The sequence below is a fragment of the Dama dama genome, chromosome 13 (genome assembly GCF_033118175.1).
Source record: "Dama dama isolate Ldn47 chromosome 13, ASM3311817v1, whole genome shotgun sequence".
Classification (NCBI taxonomy): domain Eukaryota; kingdom Metazoa; phylum Chordata; class Mammalia; order Artiodactyla; family Cervidae; genus Dama; species Dama dama.
The window spans coordinates 32,007,334-32,024,375 of NC_083693.1; positions in this window are offsets into that span (position 1 = coordinate 32,007,334).

A 17,042-nucleotide genomic window follows, 5' to 3' on the forward strand; every position below is an offset into this window, starting at 1 on the left:
TTTACATTAACAGAAGAATCAAATAGAGGGTTAGATTTAAACAATAAAAAAAAAAAAATAGAGGATAAATATCGAAAGCTATAATACTGGACAACAATGAATGTTTACTGTAAACTTAGTACCTGCTCTGGGCTTCCCTTGTGGCTTAGCTGGTAAAGAATCCACCTGCAATGTGGGAAACCTGGGTTCAATCCCTGGGTTGGGAAGATTCCCTGGAGAAAGGAAAGGCTACGGGCTCCAGTATTCTGGCCTAGAGAATTCCATGGACTGTATAGTCCATGGGGTTGCAAAGAGTCGGACAGGACTGAGCAACTTTCACTTTCACTTAGTACCTGCTCTACGTGTACAACCTTGGTTCATCATTACAACAACCCTATTAAGTATACAGGCGCTATCTCTGCTTTAAAAATGAGGAAACTGTGGCCCACGTTGGTTAAGTAGCTTGTCCAGAGTCACACAGCTAGTAGATGATAAAGTTGGAATAAACATCAACACTATGTCCAGATACAGACCCATAAATATGATATTCTCCACTGTCATTCAGTGAAGAAGATTCAGTCAGTCAGTCAGTTCAGTCGCTCAGTCGTGTCCGACTCTGTGACCCCATGAATCGCAGCACGCCAGGCCTCCCTGTCCATCACCAACTCCTGGAGTTTACTCAAATTCATGCCCATCGAGTCGGTGATGCCATCCAGCCATCTCATCCTCTGTTGCCCCCTTCTCCTCCTGCCCCCAATCCCTCCCAGCATCAGGGTCTTTTCCAATGAGTCAACTCTTCCCATGAGGTGGCCAAAGTACTGGAGTTTCAGCTTCAGCATCAGTCCTTCCAATGAACACCTAGGACTGATCTCCTTTAGGATGGACTGGTTGGACCTCCTTGCAGTCCAAGGGACTCTCAAGAGTCTTCTCCAACACCACAGTTCAAAAGCATCAATTTTTCGGTGCTCAGCTTTCTTCACAGTCCAACTCTCATATCCATACATGACCACTGGAAAAACCATAGCCTTGATCAGACAGACGTTTGTTGGCAAAGTAATGTCTCTGCTTTTTAATATGCTATCAAGGTTGGTCATAACTTTCCTTCCAAGGAGTAAGCGTCTTTTAATTTCATGGCTGCGGTCACCATCCGCAGTGATTTTGGAGCCCAAAAAAATGAAGTCTGACACTGTTTCCACTGTCTCCCCATCTATTTCCCATGAGGAAGAAGATTAGTATTAACCAATTTCTTGAGTAGATCCTTTCTTCTCATCCTGTTCTTTCCTGAGGGATTCCATTTCTGTTTTGCTGAAGAACGTTCTTTAGTATTTCTTTAAAGTGATGGTCATTGAGAAACAACAGTCTCTCAGTCTCAGGAAATTGAAATGACTTCTGCATTTACTTTTTAAAAAACTTACAGATTAGTCTTCCATGTGTTTGTAAAATACCAGGACAGATGTGATGATCAGAGAGATTATAATACAGATACTAAATTAAATTGGCTGCATGCTTGGAATTTGTTAACTAATTTTAGAAAAATAAACTTTATCTTTTAGAATAGTTCTACATTTAGAGAAAAATTTTGAACATAGTACAGAGAATTTCCCTAGATCCTCTCTTTCAATTATGTTTATTTTTGGTGAGCAATCTGTTTCTATACATTGCCCATGTTTTAATTCAAGTTTTGGTTCATTTGTTATGAATTTGTAGGGCCTAGTAATGCATGGGAAAAATTGGTGTGTGTGTATGTGTGTGCTTGTATGTTAGTTGCTCAGTCATGTCCAACTCTTTGCAACCCCATGGACTGTAGACCGCCAGGCTCCTCTGTCTATGGAATTCTCCAGGCAAGAATATTGGAGTGGGTCCTTCTCCAGGGGATCTTCCCAACCCAGGGATCGAACCCAGGTCTCCTGCATCGCAAATAGATTTTTACCATCTGAGAGGCCACCAGAGAAGTCCTATATAATTTGCGGTAATTAACCCTCTGATTTTACCCAACTTTTAATTTTGCTTCTAGTTTTTTTTAACTATGCAGAAATTTTGTATTTTTATGTAATTATGTTTATTAGTACAGAAAGTACTAAACCACAAAGGTTTCTATATTATACATCATCGCTGAAACTATTTTTAATTCTGAATTTATAAAATAGCTCATATTTTCTTCCTTATTTAATAGGCAGTCTTTTCCCTTAATGGTTTTAGATTCCCCTATAGGGACTATTAAAGAATGTTCCATTTTGGGGGGTCTACTTATGGAATGTCTATTCTGTTTTACTAACCTGTTTCTTCATATGTCAATATCACATTCTTTTGTTAATGGGCCAATATTACACTTTTATATTTGGTACAGATTAAGGAAGATATGTAATGTGTAGTATGTGTGATTCCAAAAGGTATACATGATAACAACTGATGTTGCTGATATTGACGGGGCATTGTGACATGTCCACGACTGGTGTTTTACTTTGGAATTTTAGAGATCAGTAAAAAAAAAAAAAAAAAAAAAAAAATGCAGCCAAGTCCATAAAAGTAGTCTTATCCTTTGATTCAGTAATAGTATTCTTATAAGCTATCAAGAGAAATAATTAAAATAAATGAACATTTTATATGTATGGAGACATTCTCTGTTGTATTACTTATTACAGGGAAAAACCGGTAAGAGTCTAAATGGACAGTAATAAGGAAATCAGTAATTAATTTTGGGAAATCTGAATAAAATAATATCTACTCATTAAAATAAAAGCTATGAAAGTCATGTAGCATACCAGTAAAAATTATGGGTTAACTAAAAAGCATATATGAAATTTGAAAGATGGTAATGATGATCCTATATGTGAGACAGCAAAAGAGACATGATGTAAAGAACAGACTTTTGGACTCTGTGGGAGAAGGCGAGGGTGGGATGATCTGAGAGAATAGCATTGAAACGTATATTATCATATGTGAAATAGATCGCCAGTCCAGGTTCAATGCATGAGACAGGGTGCTCAGGGCTGGTGCACTGTGATGACCCTGAGGGATGGGATGGGGAGGGAGGTGGGGGGGGAGGGTTCAGGATGGGGAACACATGTACACTCATGGCTGATTCATGTGAATGTATGGCAAAAACCACCACAATATTGTAAAGTAATTAGCCTCCAATTAAAATTAAAAAAATGCTACAACATGTGTGTAGGAAGCATATACATTTATGGGTAGTTAGCAATGATTAATTTTTGTTCCTTTTTAAGAGATTAGTTTAGCAAAATACTTTTCAAAGTTTTAAACTGTGTATATAAAATATTGTCATGCCCCTAAATGCCTTTTATTTGGAAGTTCCCTGAAGGTTAGTAATTTGTCACATATTTACCCATTATATTTTATTATGATTTTATCCTTTCCCACTAGTCAGTTTGAAACACCTAAAAGGAATGCTTTAATAGTGTACTAATTATTTTGCTAGGAAATGGCTAATTCAGAGATTGCCATAGCAGAATGACATTAAAATCTGAGTCATTAAAAAAAAAAAAAATCACCTTTTTAGAACTGTTGTTTTGTCAAGCAGACCCATAAAACTTGCACCACAGTTACACGCATAACAGGAGGAAGAGGGGAAAGAGAAGAGAAAAGGAAAGGAGTTTCAAGTTTTTCTTTTCTTCATATCAGCTGTAAATAGTGACACTTGGCCTGCCCACTTCACAGGATGGTTCTAAGGCTCAAATAAAAGAAAATGTGAACTTCAGTGAAAAGTTATTGTAATTGTAAAGGACTTATTAATGTCATTCCCCTTGTAAATGTGCTGTGTTCCACCTGCCTTGAAGTAATAATGCCACTGGTCCCACTAATGCGTGTAGAGGTTGCTAATGTCTTACAGAGATTTGATTTAAAGAGAGGCCAATTATGTCTAGCTCCACACTTTGCAGGGAGCGAACTATCTCTCTCTCTCTCTTTTTTTTTCCTTTGGGGACAGCATCTCTTCACAAGTCTTGACCTCAGTGGAGGCTGAATGAGAAAATGCACAGGCTGACATTGACTTTGAAATATCTGACAGGACACAGGGCTGAAAGCATATATCAATAATTCATTTCAGGTTATGGGGTAGCACAGGATCCCCACTGGTTTTAAAGCCATTAATTGGTTGTTAGACTCCATTAAGTCACTATGGATGTGAAAAGCATGTCTGAAGTTTTAAAAGACACACATAATAAAGGCAGGTCATTTTTTATTTCTCTCTCTCTCTCTTTTTTTTTCCCCTTGCACAACTGATATGACTTCTTTCCCAGTGTGGGGAAAGAAAAGCCTAGGTCAAAAGGGGCTGAAAATTGAAAATTGACAGTTATGTGTCTTTGGACTTTGCATATAAGACCCAATAAAATGTGGCAGATCTCTCTCAAACCATTGCCTTTTCTCTTCAAAACATACTTTTTTCTTGAATGTTAGTTTCCTGACAGTTGCATCCTAATTTTGTCATGAATATTATTGGCAGATGTTTTCTTAAAAGTGTGTGTTTTAAAGACCAAAAGGAACTCATAGGTTCAAAGTCAATATCCCCCCCAAAATAAAATAGTTTTGCTGAAAATCACCTATTCACCAAAAACTAAGACAGATTCCTGAAACAAAGTCTAGGACGGTTTGCTGTAATTATCTGGCCACTAAAAGCCAGAGCAGAGGCAGAGACCAGGAGGCATGGGGTAGGAATCAATGCAGAATGACAAGCGACAATGGACATACAAGGGTGGGGTTGAATCATTTGGTAAAACAATGATGAAGTGAATTGGTGGTTCTGGAAAGTTATTTTTTGATCAATTGACTTTTAAGAGAATTGTTTTTACATTCTTTGGGTTGTGTCCTAATATCGGCCATCAGCAGGTGGCATTGTTCCTCCAGACCGCAGTCCCTTGTCCCATTGTCCCTCCAGACCTGACATTGCCATGGAGGAATTACAGGGGAAATCTTGAAAGCCATCTTTAAGTTTATTTATTTATTTAATTTTGGTATATTTTAATTTATTTTTATATAAATTTATTTATTTTAATTGGAGGCTAATTACTTTACAATATTGTATTGGTTTTGCCATACATTGACATGAATCCACCATGGGTGTACATGTGTTCCCCATCCTGAACCCCCCTCCCACCTCCCTGCCCACCCCATCCCTCTGAGTCATCCCAGTGCAGCAGCCCCAAGCACCCTGTATCATGCATCAAACCTGGACTGGCAATTTATTTCACATATGATAATATACATGTTTCAATGCCATTCTCCCATATCATCCCACCCTCGCCTCTCCCACAGACTCCGAAAGACTATTCTATACATCTGTGTCTCTTTTGCTGTCTCACATACATGGTTATCGTTACCATCTTTCTAAATTCCATATATATGCATTAGTATACTTATTGGTGTTTTTCTTTCTGGCTTACTTCACTCTGTATAATAGGTTCCAGTTTCATCCACCTCATTAGAACTGATTCAAATGTATTCTTTTTAATGGCTGAGTAATATTCCATTGTATATATGTACCACAGCTTTCTTATTCATTCGTCTGCTGATGGACATCTAGGTTGCTTCCACGTCCTGGCTATTATAAACAGTGCTGCGATGAACATTGGAGTACACATGTCTCTTTCAATTCTGGTTTCCTCGGTGTGTGTGCCCAGCAGTAGGATTGCTGGGTCATATGGCAGTTCTATTTCCAGTTTTTTAAGGAATCTCCACACTGTTCTCCTTAGTGGCTGTACTAGTTTGCATTGCCACCAAGAGTGTAAGAGGGTTCCCTTTTCTCCACACCCTCTCCAGCATTTATTGCTTGTAGACTTTTGGATAGCAGCCATTCTGACTGGTGTGAAATGGTACCTCACTGTGGTTTTGATTTGCATTTCTCTGATAATGAGTGATGTTGAGCATCTTTACATGTGTTTGTTAGCCATCTGTATGTCTTCTTTGGAGAAATGTCCGTTTAGTTCTTTGGCCCATTTTTTTGATTGGGTCGTTTATTTTTCTGGAATTGAGCTGCAGGAGTTGCTTGTATATTTTTGAGATTAATTCTTTGTCTGTTGCTTCATTTACTATTATTTTCTCCCATTCTGAAGTCTGTCTTTTCACCTTGCTTATAATTTCCTTTGTTGCGCAGAAGCTTTTAATTTTAATTAGGTCCCATTTGTTTATTTTTGCCTTTATTTCCAATATTCTGGGAGGTGGGTCATAGAGGATCCTGCTGTGATTTATGTCGGAGAGTGTTTTGCCTATGTTCTCCTCTAGGAGTTTTATAGTTTCTGGTCTTACGTTTAGATCTTTAATCCATTTTGAGCTTATTTTTATGTATGGTGTAACAAAATTCTAGCAAACAGAATCCAACAACATATTAAAAAGATCATACATCATGACCAAGTGGGCTTTATCCCAGGGATGCAAGGATTCTTCAATATCTGCAAGCAATCAACGTAATACACCACATTAACAAATTGAAAAAGAAAACCATATGATTATCTCAATAGATGCAGAGAAAGCCTTTGACAAAATTCAACATCCATTTATGATAAAAACCCTCCAGAAAGCAAGAATAGAAGGAACATACCTCAACATAATAAAAGCTATATATGACAAACCCACAGCAAAATTATCCTCAATGGTGAAAAATTGAAAGCATTTCCCCTAAAGTCAGGAACAAGACAAGGGTGCCAACTCTCACCACTACTCTTCAACATAGTTTTGGAAGTTTTGGCCACAGCAGTCAGAGCAGAAAAAGAAATAAAAGGGATCCAGATTGGAAAAGAAGAAGTAAAGCTCTTACTGTTTGCAGATGATATGATCCTCTACACAGAAAACCCTAAAGACTCTACCAGAAAAATACTAGAGCTAATCAATGAATACAGTAAAGTTGCAGGATATAAAATCAACACACAGAAATCCCTTGCATTCCTACATACTAACAATGAGAAAACAGAAAGAGAAATTAAGGAAACAATTCCATTCACCATTGCAACGAAAAGAATAAAATACTTAGGAATATATCTACCTAAAGAAACAAAAGACCTATCTATAGAAAACTATAAAACACTGGTGAAAAAAATCAAAGAGGACACAAATAGATGGAGAAATATACCATGTTCATGGATTGGAAGTATCAATATAGTGAAAATGAGTATACTACCCAAAGCAATCTATAGATTCAATGCAAATCCCTATCAAGCTACCAACAGTATTTTTCACAGAACTAGAACAAATAATTTCACAACTTGTATGGAACTACAAAAAAACCTCGAATAGCCAAAGCAATCTTGAGAAAGAATAATGGAACTGGAGGAATCAACCTGCCTGACTTCAGTCTCTACTACAAAGCCACAGTCATCAAGACAGTATGGTACTGGCACAATGACAGAAATATAGATCAATGGAACAATATAAGCCCAGTGATAAATCCACGCACCTATGGACACCTTATTTTTGACAAAGGAGGCAAGAATATACAATGGAGAAAAGACAATCTCTTTAACAAGTGGTGCTGGGAAAACTTGTCAACCACTTGTAAAAAAATGAAACTAGCCCTCTTTAATTTTAAAACGTTCTCATTCTACTGCTGGTCTTCCTCAATGACCCTAAGTGCACCAGGAAAACCACAATTTCATATCTGATTGTGCAACCATATGTTGAGCAATGCTGTTTACCTGTCAAGAAAAGCTTTATTTCCCCTCCTTTATGCATGTAACATCTTATATCCTGTTTGGAACACATTGCCCTTCCCCAAGCATTCCACTTTCATGAAAACCCAGACATGAAGGTGGAACAATTATTTGTATCTTCATTTTTCAAATGAGAAAAATCAGACCTAGAAAGTTGAAATGAATCTAAAGACAAAATAGAGGAAACTTACATACATTTTTAAAGAGTTTTTTTTTTTTTTTTTAAATCTTGAGAAACTTAGGCATCATTCTATGAAGTCCTTACCTGATTCTTAGGACAAGGGGCACCAGGGGAATGATGACAAAGTGTCTGTTGAGTCCATGAAAAATGCAGGAAAACTGTGGCTCAGGTGACTCAGGGATTATGAAAATGAACCTTCAAAGTCCAAGAAATAAAACACAGATGCCTTCAAGCTTTTTGAAATCACTGTGTTTGTTTTATTTTTCCACCACCATGGCTGCTGGTAGCAGGGGAGCTCTCCAAACCAAACCCAAAGAATTGTATTCAGTATACTCAGAATGCTAGGAAAGTAATGCTCAAAATTCTCCAAGCCAGGTTTCAATAGTACATGAACCATGAACTTCCAGATGTTCAAGCTGGATTTAGAAAAGACAGAGGAACCAGAGATCAAATTGCCAACATCCACTGGATCATTGAAAAAGCAAGAGAGTTCCATAAAAACATCTACTTTTGCTTTATTGACTATGCCAAAGCCTTTGTGTGGATCACAACAAACTGTGGAAAATTCTTCAAGAGATGGGAATACCAGATCACCTGACCTGCCTCCAGAGAAATCTGTATGCAGTTCAAGAAGCAACAGTTAGAACTGGACATGGAACAACAGACTGGTTCCAAATAGGGAAAGTAGTACATCAAGGCTGTATATTGTCACCCTGCTTATTTAACTTTTGCGCAGAGTACATCATGTGAAATGGCAAGCTGGAATCAAGATTGCTGGGAGAAATATCAATAACCTCAGATACACAGATGACACTACCCTTAAGGCAGAAAGTGAAGAAGAGCTAAAGAGCCTCTTGTTGAAAGTGAAAGAGGAGAGTGAAAAAGTTGGCTTAAAACTCAACATTCAGAAAACTAAGATCATGTCATCTGGTCCCATCACTTCATGGCAAATTGATGGGGAAACAGTGGAAGCTGAGAGACTTTATTTTTATGGGCTCCAAAATCACTGCAGATGGTGACTGCAGCCATGAAATTAAAAGATGCTTGCTCCTTGGGAGAAAAACTATGATCAACCTCGACAGCATATTAAAAAGCAGAGAAATTACCAACAAAGGTCCATCTAGTCAAAGCTATGGTTTTTCCAGTAGTCATGTATAGATGTGAGTGTTGGACTACGAAGAAGGCTGAGTGCTGAAGAATTGATACTTTTGAACTGTGGTGTTGGAAAAGACTCTTGGGAGTCCCTTGGACTGCAAGGAGATCAAACCAGTCAATCTTAAAGGAAATGAGTCCTGAATATTCATTGGAAGGACTGATGCTGAAGCTGAAACTCCAATACTTTGGCCACCTGATGTGAAGAACTGACTTATTGGAAAAGACTCTGATGCTGGGAAAGATTGAAGGCATGAGGAGAAGAGGACGACAGAGAATGAGATGGTTGGATGGCATCACTGACATGATGGACATGAATTTGAGTAGACTGCAAAAGTTGCGGATGGACAGGGAGGACTGGCATGCTGCAGCCCATGGGGTTGCAGAGGTGGACCCGACTGAGCAACTGAACTGACTGAACTGATACTCAGAATATACTGTGTAACTGAGTGCTGGCTCCATTTCTCTGGACACAAGATGTCCCAGAAGAGTACCTACTCAAATCCAGTGATTTCCAAAAATCTATTTTGGATTGCCTTATTTTTTTTCACATGGGTCAGCTTCCTAATAATTATCATTATGACTTCCATCATGAATACCTGAGTGTGTGCATGAGCATGCAGTTAAAATAAGGAGACCTCTGATATAATAGTTCAATTCTGTTTTCAGAGGTGAATAAGCAAAGACCCAGGGAACTCTAATGAATTATTCCATATCATGACTTGTAGGAAACAAAATCATAAAGTATTTTCATGATTTCCTTCTTTACTCTACACAAATATGAATTGTCCCTCCAGTCTCCTTGAATTCTGCTTATAATAAGAGGAGTACTGTTTTCAAAGGGGTAGTTCAATTGTCTCCATCGGAATATATTATATTTAAATGAGCTCTTGGATGTGTGCGTGGCCATGTGAATGCATGCTCATTCGTGTCCAACTCTTTATGATCCCATGGACTATATGTAGCCCATCAGGTTCCTCTGTCCATTAGATTTCCCAAGCAAAAATACTGGAGTAGGTTGCCATTTCATTTCCTGCATTGGCAGCAGATTCTTTACTTCTGCATCACCTGGGAAGCCTAAGAAGGCCATTTGCTTCTGTTCTAAAGTGAACAGAGGGGCTTCCTTGGTGGCTCAAAGGGTAAAGAGTCTGCCTGCAATGTAGGAGATGGAGGTTTGGTCCCTGGTTTGGGAAGATTCCCTGGAGAAGGGAAAGGCTACCCACTCCAGTGTTCTTGCCTGGAGAATCCCATGGACAGAAGAGCCTGGTGGGCTACAGTCCAAGGGGTCACAAAGAGTCAGACAATTTGAGTGACTGACACTTTCACTTTCAAAATGAACGGAGAGGTTAAGTAACCAAATGGCCAATGCTGAGTGCACAGAAATGGTTTCTGCATAAACAGGTAGGCAAAGGCTGGAGTGAAGCAATGGGCCTTTTGCACATGTTTGAAAGCCTCACAGAGAATCAATAAAACCCAGAGAATGATTTTGCAAAATAATTGTTCTGCTCCATTAAAATAAATGTTCACTTTTTTGTTTCCTGCTATCTTCTTGTTGAAAATACAGTTTTACATAGTGACAGTTCTTAGCACCTGTACATATTTATCATGCATCTCTCCTTAAATTTTAATATAAACATTTACTTCTGCTTTTCTGTGAGCCTTTTAAAATTGCTTTATAAAGGTCTTCGAGGACCGAATTGATCTAAAGCACTTAAACTGTATAGAACTGAGATGAAGCACACTTTATTGTTATTTGACATCTGGTTCTGAGTGACATCAATTTTCTTTTCTGCAGAAGGTTGTTCATTGAGTTATTAATTCCAAGTCATATATTTATTGAATTTGATGATTACTCAAGCCACGAATTTTGTTTTAAGAAATGCAGTGAATTTACAATGAATTAGTAAATGTAATAATTCCATTTGGGCATCCCAGGTGACGCTAGTGGTAAAGAACCAATGCAGGAGATGGAAGAGACATGGGATTTATCTCTGGGTCTTGAAGATCCCCTGGAGAGGGGAATGGCCACCCACTGCAGTATTCTGGCCTGGAGAATTCCATGGACAGAAGAGCCTGGCAGGCTACAGTTCATAGGGTCACAAAGACTCTGACATGACTGAATCGACTTAGCACTCATGCTTGAATTAATTCCATTAATATTTTAGTATATCCCCTTCTATTCTTTGGTTCCATGTGTATATTCTGTAAATAAATTCTATACACATGATACATAACAGCATGTGTATGTAACTTGTACTAATTGAATCATCCTGTACATTGTTTTGAAGCGTATCCTTTTACATACAGAAATATATCATGACATTCTCTTCTGTTATTTTATATTCTTCACAACATCATTAGGTGGATATCTTATTGTTTAACAAGAAGTTGCCCATCATCAAACATTTAGGCTCTCAGTTTTACTTTTAAAAATATTTGAGCTATGATTACCTTTGTCTAATACATTTCTTAGGGTACTTGGCTGGATCAAAGGATATGTACTTTATTGGACTTTGATTGATGTTCCCAAAATGCCTCCAAGGATAGCTTTGTAAATGTCTCTATGTGTACTTTTATCAGCAGTATAATAGCTGATAGCTCTTATACCATTGCCAGCCTTGGATGTTTAATTAAAAGTAAAATATTTGATGATGACAAAAGCAAAGAAAACATTCAGTATTTTATTTTTTTAAAATATCAGGTCTTCTTAGTTTTTAAAAATTCAGTAATTTATTTTTGGCTGTGCCCCTTGCAGGATCTTGGTTCACCAACCTGAAATTGAACCCATGCTCTCTGCAGTAGAAGCTTGGACTCCTAACCACTGGATCGCCATGGAATTCCCCACCATTCAGTATTTTTAAATTATGAATATTTGTGAGATTAACGTTGTATATGCTCACTGGCCCCTGCCTTCCTCCTGTATTCCACCTCCTCTTTCATTTCCTTCAGTGCCTAGATTATTCTTGGTTCTTCCACAGTATTTTAATTAATATTTTATAGTATAAATTGGGTTTACCAGGTGGCACTAGTGGTAAAGAACTCACCTGCCAATGTAGGAGACTTAAGAACCTTGGGTTTGATCCCTGGGTCAGGAAGATCCCCTGGAGGAGGGCATGGCAACTCACCCCTGATGAATCCCATGGACAGAGGAGCCTGGCAGGCAATAGTCCATAGGGTCGCAAAGAGTCAGACGTGACTGAAGCGGCTTAGCACACACACATGAACACTGTACATTATTGCTTATGTAACTGTGATTTTATTTTTGCCATTGTATGCTCTAGGCTAGTGTTGTCTAATAAAATTTCTGTGATGATGGAAATGTTCTATATTTGCACTGATCAATAAGGCTGCCACCAGCCATGTGGCTCATGTGGCTACATAACTTTTGAAATGGAGTTAGTGTCATTGAGGAACTGAATTTTTACATTGTATTTCATTTTAATTAATGTAAATTTAAATGTCACACCTGGCTACAGGCTTAAACATGGGAAGACATAGTCCTAAGTGATAATTGATGCTTTTTAACAAGATTGTTTAAGGCAGTATAGTAAAACGGTTAAAAGCATGGACTCTGGAATTATGTGTTTACATCTTAGTACCACCATTGTTAGCTCAGTGGGCTTATGCGGACAACAACCCTAAGTACTAGTCTGCAGGTCTGAGGAGATGGAGAAATCCTGAGGAAGGTTAACTTTGTCATATGGGGGACCTACATCATCTGAGACTTTATCACAGTCTCCATATGGGTCACATTTTCCTGTTTTTTTATATGTTGAGTAGTATCGGTTAGCATACTTAACATTGTGAAAGACGTGTTTAGGGGACTACCATACCCCAATGGCTCAGATGGTAAAGAATCTACCTGCAATGTGGGAGACCAGGGTTCAATCCCTGGGTTGGGAAGATCCCCTGGAGGACAGCATGGCAACACACTCCAGTATTCTTGCCTAGAGAATCCCATGGACAGAGAAGCCTGGAGGGCTACAGGTCCACAGGGTCACAAAGAGTCAGACATGACTGAAGCAATTTTACTTCTTTTACTTTATACTCTTTCATATGCCTCTAAAGAGCTTTGGTTTTTGCTTTTTGCTTTCTTTTACCAGGCATTTAATTTGTCTGAACTCAAACTCCAAACTCTTTCTCCCCTCTGTGAGAGGTACTTAAAAATCTCTTTTTGTTATTTTGTTCTTAGCTGAGCTAATGAGAGTCAGCTTGTACATTTGTTGTTCAAAGGCTTACACGCAAAATGTTGTGACTCCTCCTCTCTGGCTCTTTCTTCCTTAGGCTACTTCTTATCTGCTGTGATCATACTCCCATTCTTCAGCCAGTAAGACTGAGAGTTGCTAGTGTAAGCTTGTGGGTTTCTGTGTGCTTTAGCAGCTTCACACGGTGCTGACCAGAGTCTTCCCATAAGCAAAGAGCAGTAAAAATAGAAAACACCTGGTCTGACTCCCTTCTTCCAAGTGTCCACTCTCTTGAGTTTGGAGTACCTCTCTAGTACCTCCATGAAGTTGTTTTACAAATTTTGTCCAGAGTTTACAGTTTTCTGCAGATTTTGTCTAACAGGGAGCCACTCAGCCATTACTGAAAATGTAATCTATTTCTCAAATGTTAAAAATAATTTATGTAGAAAAACATCTAGTCCCAAAACCTAGGTTGGGAGTGAGGTCATTGGGGTAGAAAAAGGAGAAGATGGAGAGAAGAATTTAGTTTTGGAATAAGCATCTGTATCTTTGTCTTTTTTGAAAAGGGGATATACGTATAGCTGATTCACTTCGCTGTATAGTAGAAAGTAACACAACATTGTAAGGCAGCTATACTCCAATAAAAAACTTTAAAGGGGGCTCAGGACCCACAGCTAGTGTATTTAAATTTTGCATCCCTAAGGCCAATTTTTCTTGCCTGTGTTTGATATTATAAATGCTTGTTGCTCATTTGTACACTAATTAATCCTTTCAATGTGGTTTTATTGAACACATATTATATATTAGAAATGTGGGAAATGCCCAAATAGTAAAGATGCAACTTAATTCTTAGAAAAAAGTGAATTAAAAAAAATTTAAAAAATGAATAAAGGTTTTTTGGTACTTCCATTTTTGATGAATTATATGTTTTCAGTCATTAATTTCTATCTAGACTCATGGGCTTGGTAAATGTCTCTTTGAGTAAGTAATTTGACATCTCTGAGCTCCTCCTCATTCTTGATAACAGGGTTGATCATGCCCCCAAAAGATTAGCACTCCTTAAATGTCCATTTCTCTGTTCCAACTCATTATCACATGACTCATTCAAGGGTTAGGTCTGCATTTTATTCATCTTGGAAGCCACTAATCTAGATCATTTTTGTTGTCACAGAAATGTTTGTACCACAAATAAATAGACTTACTTGTGAATGTAGGCAGTACTAAGGTAAAATTTGTACATATATTAAGCTATTTTTTCAAAGTAGGGATATTTTATTACTCTGTCTACAGACTGAAATCTACTTTATTAATACCCATGTTCCTAGGAATGGAGTGACATTAGCTTAATTTTGATGGTAATTTTGATAGTATTTAGAGTCAGCACTTCTATTTTTATGGTCTTTGTGTACTCTTTATTACTGTATAAATAAATATAGTTTTATGTTGTTATTGTTCAGTCGCTAGATTGTGTCTGATTCTTAGAGACCCCATGACCCACCAGGATCCTCTGTCCATGGGATTTTCCAGGCAAGAATACTGGAATGGGTTGCCATTTCCTTCTCCAGGGTATCTTCTCAACTTAGGGATCAAACCCTCTTCTCCTGCATTGTAGGTGGATTCTTTACCACTGAGCCACCAGGGAATCAGCCATAATTTTATGTATATTTATTAATATTTATGTATACTTATGAATAACAGTTATACTGAAAAGTTCTGCAGAAATGCCTTGGTCTAAAATCAGGTTTCTTTGCTAGGTAATAAAAATATTTTTCCTGGAGCCATGCTTCTAGGGAAGCATTATAATAGTCTAAAATCTGACCATTGGCTAGTATAATAGTATAACTAATAAAAGATTTGTAATTGTAGGTCCCTCAGAGTTAAGTGACTTATATTAATGTTGTGGGGAACATTTTCCTTGAGTGAACAAAGTTCTTTTCTTAGCTAAGGTCTCAACTCTGAGAAGGCCATGCAGAGCTCGGCTTATAACAGCAGGTGATGGTAGGAACTGCATCCTTAGCTGTTGGAGGGAAGAGTTTGTTCTCAGTAAAACATCTTGTCATGGTTGTTTATTTAAATAATTTAAATCTGGTTCTGAGCGCTCACCAACCTGAATGACAGAGTGTTTAATTATTTGTCAAAACTGGGCTTTGTTCCAATTCCATTTCAGTGTGAAACAAATCCAGGTCTCATCTGTCTTTGCAAATCCTGTCCCAATCCACCCATTTTTGTAACCGTCACTTCTGGCATTCTGATCCAGGAAGACATAGAGCAGTGCTGAGAATAAAGCACCTAGTACATGTTGTGGCAAGAGCTGAGCATTGTGGGAAATTAAAAAAGGAAAAAAACAAAAAACAAAAAACAAAAAAACAGCAGGGCATAATCTTTGCTCTCAGTGAAATGCAGGAAGAATTCCAGGATCAAAAACATACAATTTACAGGCTTTTGGACATAAATGTAGTCCAAATGTAGTACTTTTAGTGTAGCTACAGCCAGTATCAAGTGGAAGCCTGTAAAAAGCAGGACTGTGGAAACTTGACAAAAAACATAAAGAAAATGGCCGAAAATTCAGTTCTCAGCAGAATCCTGTCAACAGGAGAAATGCGACTTCCACAAATTCCTGAGGGGAGGAAGGGGTTCAGAGAGCCTCCCAGGCTGTCAATAAAACATGAAACCAAGTAGAGAGCAGATGAAGAAAAGTTTCTATTTTCTTTCTAACTTAGCCTTAACTTGCGGTTTATGTAAAAAAAAAAAGAAAAAAAAAAAGTGGACTAATCTCTTCTTGGAGCCATTACAGAGCTGTGCGGCTATGTGCTTGCACTGACATTGTTTATTTCAGAACATCTGTGCCATAATCTTTGGTCATGCCTGTGGAATATATGAGGTCATCTCTTTGGATGTTTATATAGCTGAGAAATAATCAAAACCAATGCACCAGAGATGGATCCCCTTTCCCAGATTCGTAAGCACTTTTGCCCTTTTTGTATCACCACTCAAGTTTGCTCCACCTAGCAGCAAATGGTTGTTGTGTTAATTAATGAGATCATCTCTCTCCAGACTTTGTCGGTGTTGTCCCTTCTCTCTCTACACACATAGACACATACACACACACCTACACCCACACGCACAGAGTGCAAAGCATGAAAGGAAGATAAGCAATATGGAATTATAATGAGCTGAGTTCCTAGACTTGATACTGTCATCAGTTCTGGAACCTTAAGCAGATCTAGTCCCCCATCTGTCCACCAAGGTCAACTCTCTTTGTTCTCAAAATTCTTCTTTGACTTCCCATAGTGTTCAAGGCAAAGTCTACAAGATCGTTCACGTGGTGGCCTCTGCCTACCTTTCTAGAATCATCTTTCACAGTTCGACCAAAATGGACCTGTTAGTAAGCACTCTTCACTACTTACAACCTTCCACTTGGACAAACTCTTTCTCTCTACCCTCCATGTCTTTTTTACATGCCCTTTCGCCTGGCTTCCATGATAGCTCAGTTGGTAAAGAATACACCTGCAATGCAGAAGACCCTGGTTCGATATCTGCGTTGGGAAGATCTGCTGGAGAAGGGATAGGCTGCCCACTCCAGTATTCTTGGACTTCCCCTGTAGCTCAGTTGGTAAAGAATCCACCCACAATGCGGGAGACCTGGGTTTGGGAAAATCCCCTGGAGAAGGGAGAGGCTACCCACTCCAGTATCCTGGCCTGGAAAATTCCATGGGCTATAGTCCATGGGGTCTCAAAAAGTTGGACACGACTGTGTGACTTTCACTTTCACTTTTCACCTGGCTGCATTTCCTTACCTTGTCTCTCCATCCTCCTTCTCCTTCAGCACCTCAGGGATTGAACCCAGGTCTCATACATTGCAGGCACATTCTTTACCATCTGAGCCAC